Source organism: Mauremys reevesii, linkage group 5, assembly GCF_016161935.1.
Source record: "Mauremys reevesii isolate NIE-2019 linkage group 5, ASM1616193v1, whole genome shotgun sequence".
Taxonomy (NCBI): Eukaryota; Metazoa; Chordata; order Testudines; family Geoemydidae; genus Mauremys; species Mauremys reevesii.
The window spans coordinates 119,670,872-119,684,607 of record NC_052627.1 but is presented as its reverse complement, the minus strand read 5'-3'; the positions used below and the strand labels follow the sequence as shown (position 1 = coordinate 119,684,607).

At 44.5% G+C, this 13,736-nt stretch overlaps 1 protein-coding gene across 4 annotated transcripts in view; it reads left to right on the top strand.

The window, feature by feature from the left end:
• The window catches only part of RNF4 (ring finger protein 4), a 37,208-nt gene that overhangs the window by 3,197 nt on the left and 20,275 nt on the right, over positions 1–13,736 (top strand). The window lies entirely within an intron of this gene.

Genomic DNA, 13,736 nt, shown 5'->3' with positions numbered 1-13,736 from the left:
AGGTTGTTTTAGTACTTAATTCAGCATGGGCAGAGGTGGAGTGCTCAAGTTTTTAGAGCCCCACACAGATGCAGATTTATATCCATGGATATAAATCGGTATGAGCGGAACCAGGTGGGCACCAGACTCACTGGCAGCTGTTCCTGGTCTTGCTTTAGGGTTCATGCGATGCGCCTGCCTCCCAGAGGGGAGACAGACAGCTGCGTGGAAGGGCTCAAGCCAGGGCTGCAGGTGGTACAGCTGTGCCAGAGGAGCTGCGGGCACATGGTGCCAGCTCCTGGAGCAGTGGCCCCACATTTGGCTCCTTTCACCGCAGCGGTTCCTGGGAGAGCCCTGTGGTTCCACAGATACTGATTTATATCCACAGATATCTGCATCCGTGGATATAAATTTGTATCTGCGCAGGGCTCTGAATTTTGTTTAAAACTTCTCAAGTGTTTGTCAGTGTTTGAGCTGATAGACATGTCATGGGTCCACAGGATCAGTGCTATGGCCTAGCTTTTAAACAGTCTCTTGGAGGAACCCCTTCAGTAACACTGACCCCCAAAGGGTCTCACTCTTCCTTCAGGGTAGGCCACACATCCTCTCTGCCTCTGAGACTGAGGGTATGTCTACACTATGGGATTATTCCGATTTTACATAAACCGGTTTAGTAAAACAGATTGTATAAAGTTGAGTGCACGCGGCCACACTAAGCACATTAATTCGGCGGTGTGCGTCCCTGGTCCGAAGCTAGCGTCGATTTCTGGAGCGTTGCACTGTGGGTAGCTATCCCATAGTTCCCGCAGTCTCCCCCGCCCATTGGAATTCTGGGTTGAGACCCCAATGCCTGATGGGGCAAAAACAGTGTCGCGGGTGATTCTAGGTAAATGTTGTCACTCATTCCTTCCTCCGTGAAAGCAACAGCAGACAATCATTTTGCGCCCTTTTTCCCTGGATTGCCCTGGCAGACGCCATAGCATGGCAACCATGGAGCCTGTTTTGCCTTTTGTCACTGTCACTGTATGTGTACTGGATGCCGCTGACAGAGGCGGTACTGCAGTGCTACAGAGCAGCATTCATTTGCCTTTGTACGATAGGAGAGACGGTTATCAGTTGTTCTGTACCGTCTGCTGCTGTCATGGGTGCTCTTGGCTGAGGTCGGCCGGGGGCGCAAAGACAAAAATGGGAATGACTCCCTGGGTCATCCCCTCCTTTATGTTGTATCTAAAAATAGTCAGTCCTGCCTAGAATATGGGGCAAGTGTGCTAGAGAACCAGTGTACCAGAGAGCACAGCCGCTCCGTGTCAGATCCCACAGAAATGATGAACTACTTGCCATTCTAGGAGGTGCCCCTGCAACAACCCCACCCGTTGCTTCCCTGCTCCCCCAACCCTCCTGGGCTACCGTTGCAGTGTCCCCCCATTTGTGTGATGAAGTAATAAAGAATGCAGGAATAAGAAACACTGACTTGTTAGTGAGATAAAATGAGGGGGAGGAAGCCTCCAGCTGCTATGATAGTCCAGGCAGTACAGAATCTTTTCTTTGGACATGAAGGGGGGGGCTGATGGAGCTCAGCCCCCAGTTGCTATGATGAAAACAGTTACCAGCCGTTCTGTACCATCTACTGGAAATGACCGGGAGTCATTCCTATTTTTACCCAGGCACCCCCAGGCCGACCTCACCTGAAGCCAGCCAGGAGCACTCACGGGCTAATGATGATGATGGATAGTAGTCGTATTGTACCATCTGCCACCGGGGAGGGGAGAGGATGCTGCTGTTCACTGCCGCAGCATCACGTCTACCAGCAGCATTCAGTAGACATAGGGTGACATTGAAAAAAGTCAAGAAATGATTTTTTTCCCTGTTCTTTCACGGGGTGGGGATAAATTGACGAGCTATACCCTGAACCGCCCCGGATAATGTGTTTGACCCTACAGGCATTGGGAGTTCAGCCAAGAATGCAAATGCTTTTCGGGGACTGTGGGATAGCTGGAGTCCTCAGTACCCCCTCCCTCCCTCCATGAGCGTCCATTTGATTCTTTGGCTTTCCGTTACGCTTCTCACGCAGCACTGTGCTGAGTCCCTGCTGTGGCCTCTGTCTGGAGATTTTTTTCAAATGCTTTGGCATTTCGTCTTCTGTAACGCAGCTGTGATAGAACAGATTTGCCTCCCCATACAGCGATCAGATCTAGTATCTCCCGTACGGTCCATGCTGGAGCTCTTTTTGGATTTGGGACTGCATCGCCACCCGTGCTGAGCAGAGCTCCACGCTGGGCAAACAGGAAATGAAATTCAGAAGTTTGCGGGGCTTTTCCTGTCTACCTGGCCAGTGCATCCGAGTTCAGATTGGTGCACTGTGGGATACCGCCTGGAGGCCAATACCGTCGATTTGCGGCCACACTAACCCTAATCCGATATGGTAATACCGATTTCAGCGCTACTCCTCTCATCGGAGAGGAGTACAGAAACCGGTTTAAAGAGCCCTTTATATCAGTATAAAGGGCCTCGTTGTGTGAACGGGTGCAGCATTAAATTGGTTTAATGCTGCTAAAATCGGTTTAAACGCGTAGTGTAGACCAGACCTGAGCCTCTGGGCTCAAGCACTCTTGCTTCATACCATGAGCTCTGCCCAGCTTGTTCATTTCAGATAGACTCCTGATTAGAGACTCTGTGCTTTTCAGGGACTAATGCACCACAGCAAGTATTTTCAGTGACACCAGGCTGCGTTTTCAAAACAGTAGGGTTTAATAGTCGGCTAGAACACAACATTTTAAGTCCTTATGTTAGCATAGAGAAGGTAAGTAAAAGACCTATTATTCTGGCTTGGCCAGATGGACTCTACCAGCCAAGCTGTAGTACGAGGGTCGGCAACCTTTTAGAAGTAGAGTGAATATATTAAGACTCAGCACACCAATTTAAGGTTTCGCATGCCAGTAATACATGTTAAGGGTTTTAGAAGATCTTTCTATAAGTCTATAATATATAACTAAACTATTGTATGTAAAGTAAATAAGGTTTTTAAAATGTGTAAGAAGCTTCATTTAAAATTAAATTAAAATGCAGAGCCCCTTGGACCAGTGGCCAGGACCCAGGCAGTGTGAGTGCCCTGAAAATCAACTCCTGTGCCACAGGTTGCCTACCCCTATTGTAGTAGATTCCACCTTTAAGGCCTGTCTCTCTCTGACCCTTTGGAGAGTGCCAGGTGAAAACAGCCAGCCTCTTCCAGAAGTCCACTCTTCATCCCCTGCTGGCCAGCTCCCACTCTTTTTGTCTCCAGGCAGGGCCATGCTGAGTTTGCCCCACTTGCTGGAGCTTCCAGCTGTTGAGTGTAGATCATTTTGGTCCTTGGGGCTTCCATTGTCTCTGTTGATCTGTGTCAGTTTTAACCAATCCTTTTAATAACCCATTAATTTTGCACTTGTGTTTCCTGCACTGTTCCAGGATCAGGGTTATCCCTTTTGCACCTACTGGGTAGCAATCGAAAACGTAGAAGGAAACTGAAGCACACAAACTTCGTAAAAATATTACAGAAAATTCCTACTTTTTCACAAGGGGTTAAAAAAAAATTAAAACATTCTAAAAATCCCTTCTCTCCTCAGCTGAAATGTCTTCGCTCTTGACACTTTGAAGTAACTACTAGCCCCCAGACAGCCATGTTCCATCAAATACAGGGTAGAAAAAAGTTGTTGCTAATGTAGAAACAAGAGCGCCCCACTTTATAACTTCAAATAAAAATAGCCTTTGGGAACTTTGTGCCTTATTTTAGTTCTTTTATGAGGTATAATTTTTTTCCTGTGTGTTCATTAGGTCTACAAATGTGGAGCTTGGCAAATACAGCAAAATCAGTGAAGAGCAGGGACCCCTAACTTGTAAAGCAGGGGTTCTCAAACTTCATTGAACCACAACCCCATTCTGATAACACAAATTACTATGCAACCCTAAGAGGGGGGACCAAAGCCTGAGCCAGGGGGTGGGAAAGAGGCTAAAGCCAAAGCCCAAGGGCTCAGCCCCAGGCGAGGGGCCTGTAACCTGAACCCTGACACCCAGGGCTGAATCCCTCAGGCTTCTGCTTTGGGCCACGGGCTTTGGCTTTGACCCCAGGCTTCTTCATTTTGGACAGTGACAACAGATGATTCAATTCCTATTTTTAGTCTGTTGCACTATTTCCATATTGTCCAACTGCAGCCCTGTTAGTATTGCAAACTAGAAGGGTTGGGGAGACATGCTAAATTGAAACACACCTTCTCCAATATTTTTAAGTATTATGGAGAAAAAAATACTTTCGGTTGTTTTGTGCATTTTCTGCATCAGTTAATTTCTGTAACTCTTTGACCTGGGACAAAGCTAAAATTCATTGTATCTGTGTGGTGGTTTTTTTGTTTTTTGTTTTAAGGTCTGCATTTGTATTTGAAGTATCGTATCTTTGTAAAGGGGGCTAGTATCCTGAATCCTTTTGTGACAGGTATGTTGTTGGAGACTGCATGTAATCTTCCTCCTGGACCCTGGTATACGCACACTTATGCTTTCCCCTCCAGAGTATTTTCCCCAATTGGAGGCACAGGGATCTCAATTGACTTTCACTAAAACGTTGCTTCGTGAAGCTACCCTAATGTGTGAGCAATAGTCCCTGCCCTGTGTGAAACTACAAAGACATCATGGCCTACTTCCTGCCTTCCCAAATACTTCTAAGGAAAATTTATTTGTTCCCACAAATATATATTTAGAGTAGCTTCAACCCCAGAATAAAACATACACAGTATTTAATGGCCCCAGTAATACAATGTAGCCACCAAGTGACCTTTTTAGCTGTAGCCTCCTTTTATCTGTTTCCTTTAACCTAATCCTGGCCCTGATGCAATAGCTTCTTGAGTGGACCCCAAGAAAACATTGCTGGTGGGGGGGGAAAAACAGACTGTACAGTATTAAAATATCTAGGAAAGCAGTTCCTGCAGAGTAGTAGTAATGAAATCCTTAGGGCCCCCAGAAGTTACAAACCAGACCACTAGAAAATTCTGGTAAAACTCCGATTGAAGATGTCCTCGTCTTAGTTATTAACCTAGGCACCAATCCTTCAAAAGTTGTTCATGTGTGTAAATCTTACATGCCAAGTAATCCCACACTATGAGCAGTCCCTTATAAGTGGGTACATGTCTTTGCAGGATTAGGGTCATAATTCTTCACATTAACTTCCCCTCCACCTCCCTCTTCCTTGTTGTGAAAGGCAGAAACTGAGTTTAAGGTTGCCATTGAAAGTGCTCATGAAGGCAGTAAAATTGAGACTATAGTAGTCGTCTATTGACCAATGGTCCATCTCTTCTGCTGGGCAGTTGCAGATGCTTCAATGTGCAGGGGTGTGGTTGTTTTTTTAAATGTTTTTAAGAACATAACTAGGCGTGGCAGAAATTTGTTTTGTTTATTTTTAATCATTTTAATTTGTATCAGTTTATTTTCATAGTTGCAAAAAATACTAAGGGTTAGACAATATTTAGTAACTTCCATTGTTGTATATGGTGATGTAGCTGTGTTGGTCCTGGGATATGAGAGTCAAGCTGGGTGAGGTAATAACTTTTATTGGACCAACTTCTGTTGGTGAGAGAGACAAGCTTTCGAGCTTACACAGATCTCTTCTTCAGGTCAGGGAAACATATTCAGTGTCACCACTAAGGGTATGGCTACACTGGCGATTTGCAGGGCTGGAAAGCCTCCACCAGCGCTGCAATTAGTAAGTGGCCACACCTGCAGGCACACACAGCGCTGCTCTGCAACTGCTGCTGCGCTGGCGTACACCTCACTCAGCATGGGGATGGAGGAGGCAGCTGGCTGCAGCGCTGGTCATCAAGTGTGGCAACACACCCACACACACTGGCCTCCAGGTCCAGGCCTGGGGTAATAAATTTGCTTTTTTATTTTTTATTTTTTTCTTTGTTGTTTTTTTGTTTCTTTTTCTTGCTTTGTTGTTAAACAAAAAAAAAAAAAAAAAACTGTTGTCTGCTGTTGTGTGCTGTAAATCATCAAAATGTAAAAAAGAGAAGGAGAGGCAGGCAGGGAGGGGCGAATGAAACAGCTGGCTGCTGTGTTTGCTGCAGTTGTTTTTAAGAAGAAAAAAATGGAAAAGAGGAAAATGAAAAGCTTTTCACAAGGTGCTAAACACAAAACACACATCTCCTCTCCCCCCATCCACTCTCACTCTCCCCCCTCCCACCCCCTCCCACTTCCCCCCCCCTCACCCCTTGAAAGCACAAGCTGCCCTAAATGCTGCAATGCTGGCATGCTTGCGCCCTGCAAGCTGCGCTCTACACACCAAAAATGTGGCTACACACCTGCGCGCTGGTAGCTGTGAGTGTGGCCACACACCTGCTGGATACAGCTGGATGCAGAGCTGCAGTGCTGCAAACTGCAGCTGCAAGTGTGTAGCCACCTAAGTAAAAAACAGAAGAGATCGTTTAGCATAACTAGCTGACGCATATTTAAGGGACCATCTGAGGGGAAGTGGCCTGTTAACACCCCTCTACTCATAAGGGTTGGCCTGTTAACACCTCTTTAATCATCATTTTCCTCTGAGTTCATAGAAGCAAGTAGTGACTGCCTGGCCTCACCCCACAGTTATGGGGCATTTAGAGCACTGGATGAGGTACACCATATGTGATACGCATGTGTAGGATCCATGAATCTTGGAAATGTGTGTTGTGGGAGGGGTTGATCATTGTAGCAGTGGAGGTGTGTCTGCAAGTTTTGCATCTGTTCTGGCAAGGTCTGATGTGGCTTGGAGTTTGTGTGTCCTGGTTTGTGAGGAGTTTGCTTCTGATAATGAGCTTGGAGAGGCTAAGGCCAGAAAATTCTGTTGTTTGAAGGCCAGAAGAGGTGGTTCAGGAAAGATTTTTCAGGATGGGGTCCCCATTGAGTATGAGTTGTAGCTATTTGGGTTCTAGTGTGGGGTGTTTGGTATTTGGTGACAACTAGGAGTCGGGGGTTTTATTTCTGCATTAAGCAGGTTTTCTCTGCATCATAGAACAGACCACCCAAATACACAATCTTCTCTATTGGGTAAAGACATTGGGTTTATGGCTTATTACAACAAGCTATAAACCACTAACAACCCGACCCTCCCCTCACCCCCCAGCTAGCTCACCCTCCCCCCTTCCTTTTCCTCCCTATAACTGGAGGGGTGTTATGGGGCCACTTCCTCTTAAACGTTCGCTTGAAATGTGCGTTAACTAGTAATGCTAAACGATCTGTTCCACCTTGTATTTAGCTGAGATGCTGTGTACCTTTCCTAGATCTAAGGTGAGGTAACAGATCTCATCCTACCTTGTCTCTCTAAGGCGCTGTCTACACTGCCACTTCCAGTGCTAAAACTTCTGCTGCTCAGGGGTGTGAAAAAACACACCCCTGAGCAGCAAAAGTTTTAGCGCTGAAAAGCACCAGTATAGACAGCACTTGCCTGGCGATAAGGCTACCACTGCTCATTTGAGGTGTTCTTAAATCACCGGGAGAGCTCTCCCCAGGTGCTAAAGCATGTCTACACTCCCCACGTCACAGCGCTGCCACAGCCGCGCTGTAACGTGGGTGGTTAGAAGTACCCTAATATTAAATAACAGTTGATATTGAGACTCAGCATTAAAACTTTATAACCTTTAAAACACAAATTGTCAACATGTCAAATATACAAAGTAAATGACCTTAAATAAAACTTCAGTAATTTCTCAAGCAGCATTTTTCTTTTTTTGCCTATTTCTAAATTTCAGCTATGAGTAGAAGTATTTTTTTTCCCATCAGTTTGTGTGTGTACAGTGAAATTAACATTTATGGATTAAAAAATATAATCCTTCTGGACCTAAAAATAATACAGCAGTATTGTCAGTTTGGCAATAACAGGCCTATGGGGAAAACTGATAGTCTGTCATGCACTGTGAGCATTAATATCCATTATGAATTGTCCTCCAACCTAGTATAGACATTCATTCTGATATCCAAATCTTGCTTTTTAAGTTCTTTGCTATGATATCTCATTACAATTAATTCTGTGGGTTATATATGTAGTCTCTTAAACTCTTTAGTTTTCTCAGCTTTCCCTTAGGCCAAAAGTCAGAAGCTGGGAATCGGCAACGTGATGGATCACTCGATTACCTGTTCTGTTCATTCCCTCTGGGGCACCTGGCATTGGCCACTGTCAGAAGACAGGATACTGGGATAAGTGGACCTTTGGTGTGACCCAGTATGGCCGTTCTTATGTTCAAAACTTTTAGTAATAGCAGCTTAGATGTGTAGGCTTTTTTAAAAAAAAAATCTATTTTTAGTCACTTGCTGACTTTAAAAAGTGCGGAGTTCTTAGCAGCTCCCATTGAAGTTAATGGGCGCTGTTAGGTGCTTAGCATTATTGAAAATCAGGCTACTTGCTCAAGAACTTAACTTCAGGTACCCACTTCTTTAAATCTTGGCCTTGGTTTTCCAGCTATAGCTGCACCCAATCAGTCTTCCCTGTGCCATATATTATTTTATAAAATCATATTACAGCTTATTCTTTTCACTAACTTGACTAGTCCTGATCATTTTGAGATTGTTTGCTTTAAATAGAGTGAGTTCATGCTACCACCTAATGCTTAGAGGTAGGTGGCTTTCTGCACAGCTGAATAAACCAGGCAGCTGAGAATCGTATATGTGGTTCAGAGACTGTTGCAGAAGAGAGGTCGTTTGTTTTTTGGGATTTTTTTTAACAAGAAGTTGGAAATCTTTGCTCCATTCAGCAAATTCTGGAATCCTAAAATCTCCAGTTTGAACTTGTTTATACCCACCATTCTACCTTTTGTTCTGATGTTGAAGATGACCTGCAAAAGAGAATTTGGGGTTGTACACTTGTTTGTTTCTGATATATAAACAGACAAAAAGTGGGTTTTTAAAGGCCCTTTTCTGCTTAGGGTTATTAGCGTTCTTGGCCCTTAGTTGAAGGCATGCTGTTCAGTGTGGTTTTTTTTTTTTTACACACAAATGCCTAGAACAAACAGTTGAAAGAAAAATTTGTTAAATAAAATAATCTTTTAAATAGAATTTTAAAAAACACCACTCTTCAGTTAATAGATTTCATTTTCATGGATTTTTCTCATGTCGTGAATTATTCTCTGGTAATCTATTAGTCTTCCAGGGCAGTCAAAGCTTGAATTGCTAATATTTAGCATCAAACAGCAAACCTGTGCACAAACCAGCTCTTCTTTTTTGTGAGTTACCCATGCCCTAGTGATGGAGAGGCCACAGCCTTCCAAGAGACTATGCAGATTGTTTTGGGAGCAGCCTAATCAGGCAGGACTCCAAAATGGCTTTTTGAATTTGTGCAAGGAATATATAGACTTGAATGCTCCACTCCCTCTGGCAAACAGCAACTGGCTTTTCTCAGCTGTAACTCTTACTATGCTCTCAGCACTCTGGCCACTTGATAACCATCATGATCACAGCTATTGATATGATAGGCCAAGGTGCAGAAAACTCCCCATTCAGTGGAACCACTTTCGGCAATGGCTGTAGCCGGGGAGAGATGTGGTGAAGAACCCACCTTTCCCAGTGCTCTCAAAGCAAGGTACTTGCATGTCATGGGAGAGATTGGGTGAAGGAACAAGAAGGGAGAGAGAATGACAAATATATTGGAGGTGGTGGTATGGGAAATGATACCAGTGAAACTCTGTTCCAAACTTGGCAAGTTTGGAGCTCTGCTGCCCACCTATAAGTTATTGGTGGGCAAAATAAAACAATCTCATGTCTCAAAGCAGAAAACCCATTCTCCTTTCTTCTCTCTTTCTTAATCTTTCCTGTAACTCAGATAGCTAAAAGTTCAGACTTCCTGGAATGAATCATCTCTGGGTTAAAACCAAGCAGGAAAAGTTGTAGCCCTAAAATTTTTTTTTCAACATTATGAGAGAAAATGGGTTTGTAATTGTATGAGATTCCATATGTAACCTTAACTGTAGGGTTTGCTTCTGTAAAATGAAAAGCTGTATACTGTTAATCTATGTTCAGAGAACTTTATCAAATAAGACACTTACTAAAACATTAACCTTTGGCTGTTGTAGCAATGCTTCTCCACTTTGCTGTTATGAAAACTTATGTAGCACTAGTGAAGTACTAAAGATGAATCATAATGCTGCATTTTTATCCTTGGTTTGTAAGGCTCTGGTACTTTGCTGTTTGAGTCAAGGTTGTATAGAGGGTGGGGGAGGGGGAAGATCTTACCCATTGTGAAGAAGCTACCATTAAACATAACAGGAAACTATAAGCTTATGCAACTGAATTTTTATTTATCATTCTGTTAACCACAAATTTGCAGAGGGAAATAAATATTACTACTAAGTGCTATTGTATGAGTTAGTAGTTATTTTTTTCTAGTTTTTCCTGAGGAAAGTTTCAAAATAACTATTTAAACTGCTTTTTAGTGCATATTTGGAAGCCTTTGCTAATGTCAGTGTATCTACTCAAGTAGTTATTTTCAATCTATTAGTCCTAAACTGAAAGATGTTTAGAAGTCCGAATAATTGCAAAGAGTAGACTTCATAAGAAAGTGAGCAACTGGACTCAAATCTGAACTTTGCAGGTATAACAGAAACAGAAAAAGATTCTTTAAATTATGTTTGAAGCTTCATCTTTAAATGTGTCTCCTAATTAAGATTGCCTACAATTTTACAGGTGCAAGCTTACCTATTCATGCCAGGAGAATTGTAATCTTCTGCATGTAAATTTAGAAGTTGGTGTAATGAGGACTTAAAAAATGTAGGCAGGATAGGGTTTTGAAACTTTTCCCTTTTGAGTACAACTCTCGAGAGCTGGCTTGTGTTGGTGCTGACCCACTCTCAGTAGTTGTCCAGGTGTAGCCATCTCCATAATACAGATTATCAACTCTGCTTCCATTGAGAGATTTGGCAGGAATTCCCAAAGGTAATCAGATTTGATCCTGTGGCAACTGCAGATGTGCCTCAGGCACACCACTCTGCAATACCTATTCTTTTGAGTGCTTGCTCATGTTCGTTCCGTATTAGGGGTGTGTGCTCGCCCCATGCACCAGTGCTGGAAATTTTTCCCCTAGCAGTATCCGTAGGGGACCGGCTCTGGTCCCCTCTGGAGTGGTGCCCACATGGCACGGTATAAGGAGTGCCACTGGCTTCCCCCCACCCTCAGTTCCTTCTTCCCGCCAGCTACGGTGCCGGTACGTCTGCTGCTTCGACTAGTGTTAATTGTTCTCCATTCTTGCGAACTTTGCAGAACCTGTAATTTAGTTGTGTATATAGTTAGTTGAATTAGTTACCCTTAGTAGTAGTTCTTAAAGCCTTCCCCAGGCTTTAAGCCCTGCAATTGCTGCCCATGCCTATCAGCAATCCCCATAGTAGCTGTCTTAGGTACTTGGGTGAAGGGCATATAAGCAACAAGTGTCATATTTGAAAGTCCTTCAAACCAAGGCCTAAAAAGGAGCATGACAATTGCCTTGGAGCGCTGACTCGGTACCGAGCATCGGTGTGGAGTGCCTAGCTGACACCATCCATGGGCTGGCACCATTTTCCACCCCCTACCCCCCATGGCTCTGGCCAAGAACCTGAAGAAGACTGAGGGGGCGATCTCCTACATCCCGCAAGAGAAGGGAGAGGGCTGGGGGCAAGCCAAGACCCATGCTGGGCAGCTCAACACTCCTCTTCCTTACCCCTCTCTCCCCCTGGAAGTCAGGCTCCAGCTCAAGGTGAGTGGTGTAGCCCATCCCATACCCTTGCCTGCATCTCTGGATAGCGACACAGACCTCTGTCAGCTTCAGGTGCCGTTGATGCCCGAAGCTCTGCAGGCAGCTCAGGAAATCCTGATGCTCCCAGTGCCATCCACACTAGCTCCAGCAGTACCCAGGTTTTGGAGTAAACCCGCCTTGGGACCTCTGCATACATCCTCACCTCAGTGGCACCATTCCCCATCGCGAGGGACGTCCCGCCACAACTTGCCCGCCCAAAGTCATCACACCTCAGAGCCAGAGAGGCTGGCTTAGCGGAACCCTTTTCGATCCCCAGACCTTGGGCACCAACAGCGGGATTTGAGGCGAACCTTGCCGGTATCCTGATGCAGAACCACCAAGGCACGTGCCCCCCAGCAGGAGCACCTAGACCGACCCCTCGCGTTGCCAAGAGCTCGGGACTGATCGGGGGACCGAAGCCACTGGTCAACAGCCTGCTGTCATCAGTCTCAGAGATGGAGATCACTGTATTCGGGAAGATCCTCCTGGCTACTGGCTCATGATAGCTCCCAGTCCCACTTGATTTGAAATCAGATTTTTTGCACTAGCTGTACTTCTGGTCTGGTGCTCAGCTACTATAGTTATGGGGAACCAACAAAGACTCTAGATAGCTTTTGCTGTTCTCCTCTCGTCATCCCAGTTGCTTTGCTTATCCCTCATCTTTAAGGAGTGTAGAAGATGCTTTTTCAGCATACAAGATGGACTCATCTCAACTAGATATAGAAGTATGGCCATGACACACTGGGTTCCTCGGAACTACTCTCAGGAATTTTGTATTGCAATTGCATCTTGTCTAATGAACATTCTGGTCTAGAGAGCTTGTCAGTCTTTCTTGGTGGATCATTGATGCTGCAAGCACATTTTTGTTCTTTCTCTCCTCCCTTGCCACCTTTGTTTTGGTCATTTGCAGGTCTGATGGAAGATAACCTAGTGGCCTGAAGAAGTAGTCTGTAGCTGATGATACCCTGTAGTTACATATTGTTGAGTTGGCTAGGACAGGGGTTCTCAGACTTTTGTACTGGTGACCCCTTTCACACAGCAAGCCTCTGATTGCAACCTCCCTCCTATGCATTAAAAACACTTTTTTTTTATATATTTAACACCATTATAAATGCTGGAGGCAAAGCAGGGTTTGGGGTGGAGCGTGACAGTTCACGACCCCCGCATGTAATAACCTTATGACCTCCTGGGGGTCCCGACTCCCAGTTTGAGAACCCCTGGGCTAGGATGTGCCATCTGATCCAGATGCAACTCACCATCATGTCCTGCAGCATGCCTAAAAGCATTCCTGAGCTCCTCTATGCTCATCATACAGCCTCCAAGGCAGTCTGAATCAATTAGGGCCTTGAAGGACCAGAATCAAGGTTACTGAGCTTAATCTGGTGCAGATTAGTGTCAGTTTAGCTCATTTCATTTGACAGTAATGCAGTAGATTCACTTATTACTACAAGAACAATAGCTGAACTGCTGCCAAGCAATAAGGACATTTTGGGACAGAACAACGTTGGCAGCTAAATTCAGACCCCTTCATGCCAGAGACAGGCAGAGCAGCCATGTCATCTTTACAGACAAAAGCGTTGCTTAGTTCTGACATCAAGACACATCTAAGTTGAGATAATTTTAGCTTCTGTTATGGAATCTATTCCCCTATCTAGGGATGCCCAAATGTCTTAGCCAGCAGTCTGTTAAACATCTCTGTCCACCTTTTTTTTTTCCTTTTTTTTTTTTTCTTTTTTTAACCAGGAGGTTTAGCCACTCTGCTTGCTTCTCAGGTGGTGGTTTTAAAGCATGGAAAGAGATCTTATCCTTCCCACTAAAAAAGAAATGCTACTGTTTTCATGTTTGAAGTCAGGCTGTTCATTCTCTTACCTTCTGTAAGCTCCAACTTCTGGGTTCCATTTGTTTTAGAGACACCCATGTGTAGCTATTCAGTTTCCATATATTTGAATCTGGAGATGGGTATCTCCTGGAGAAAAGAGAATTACTTGTCTGTAATTCTTGCTCG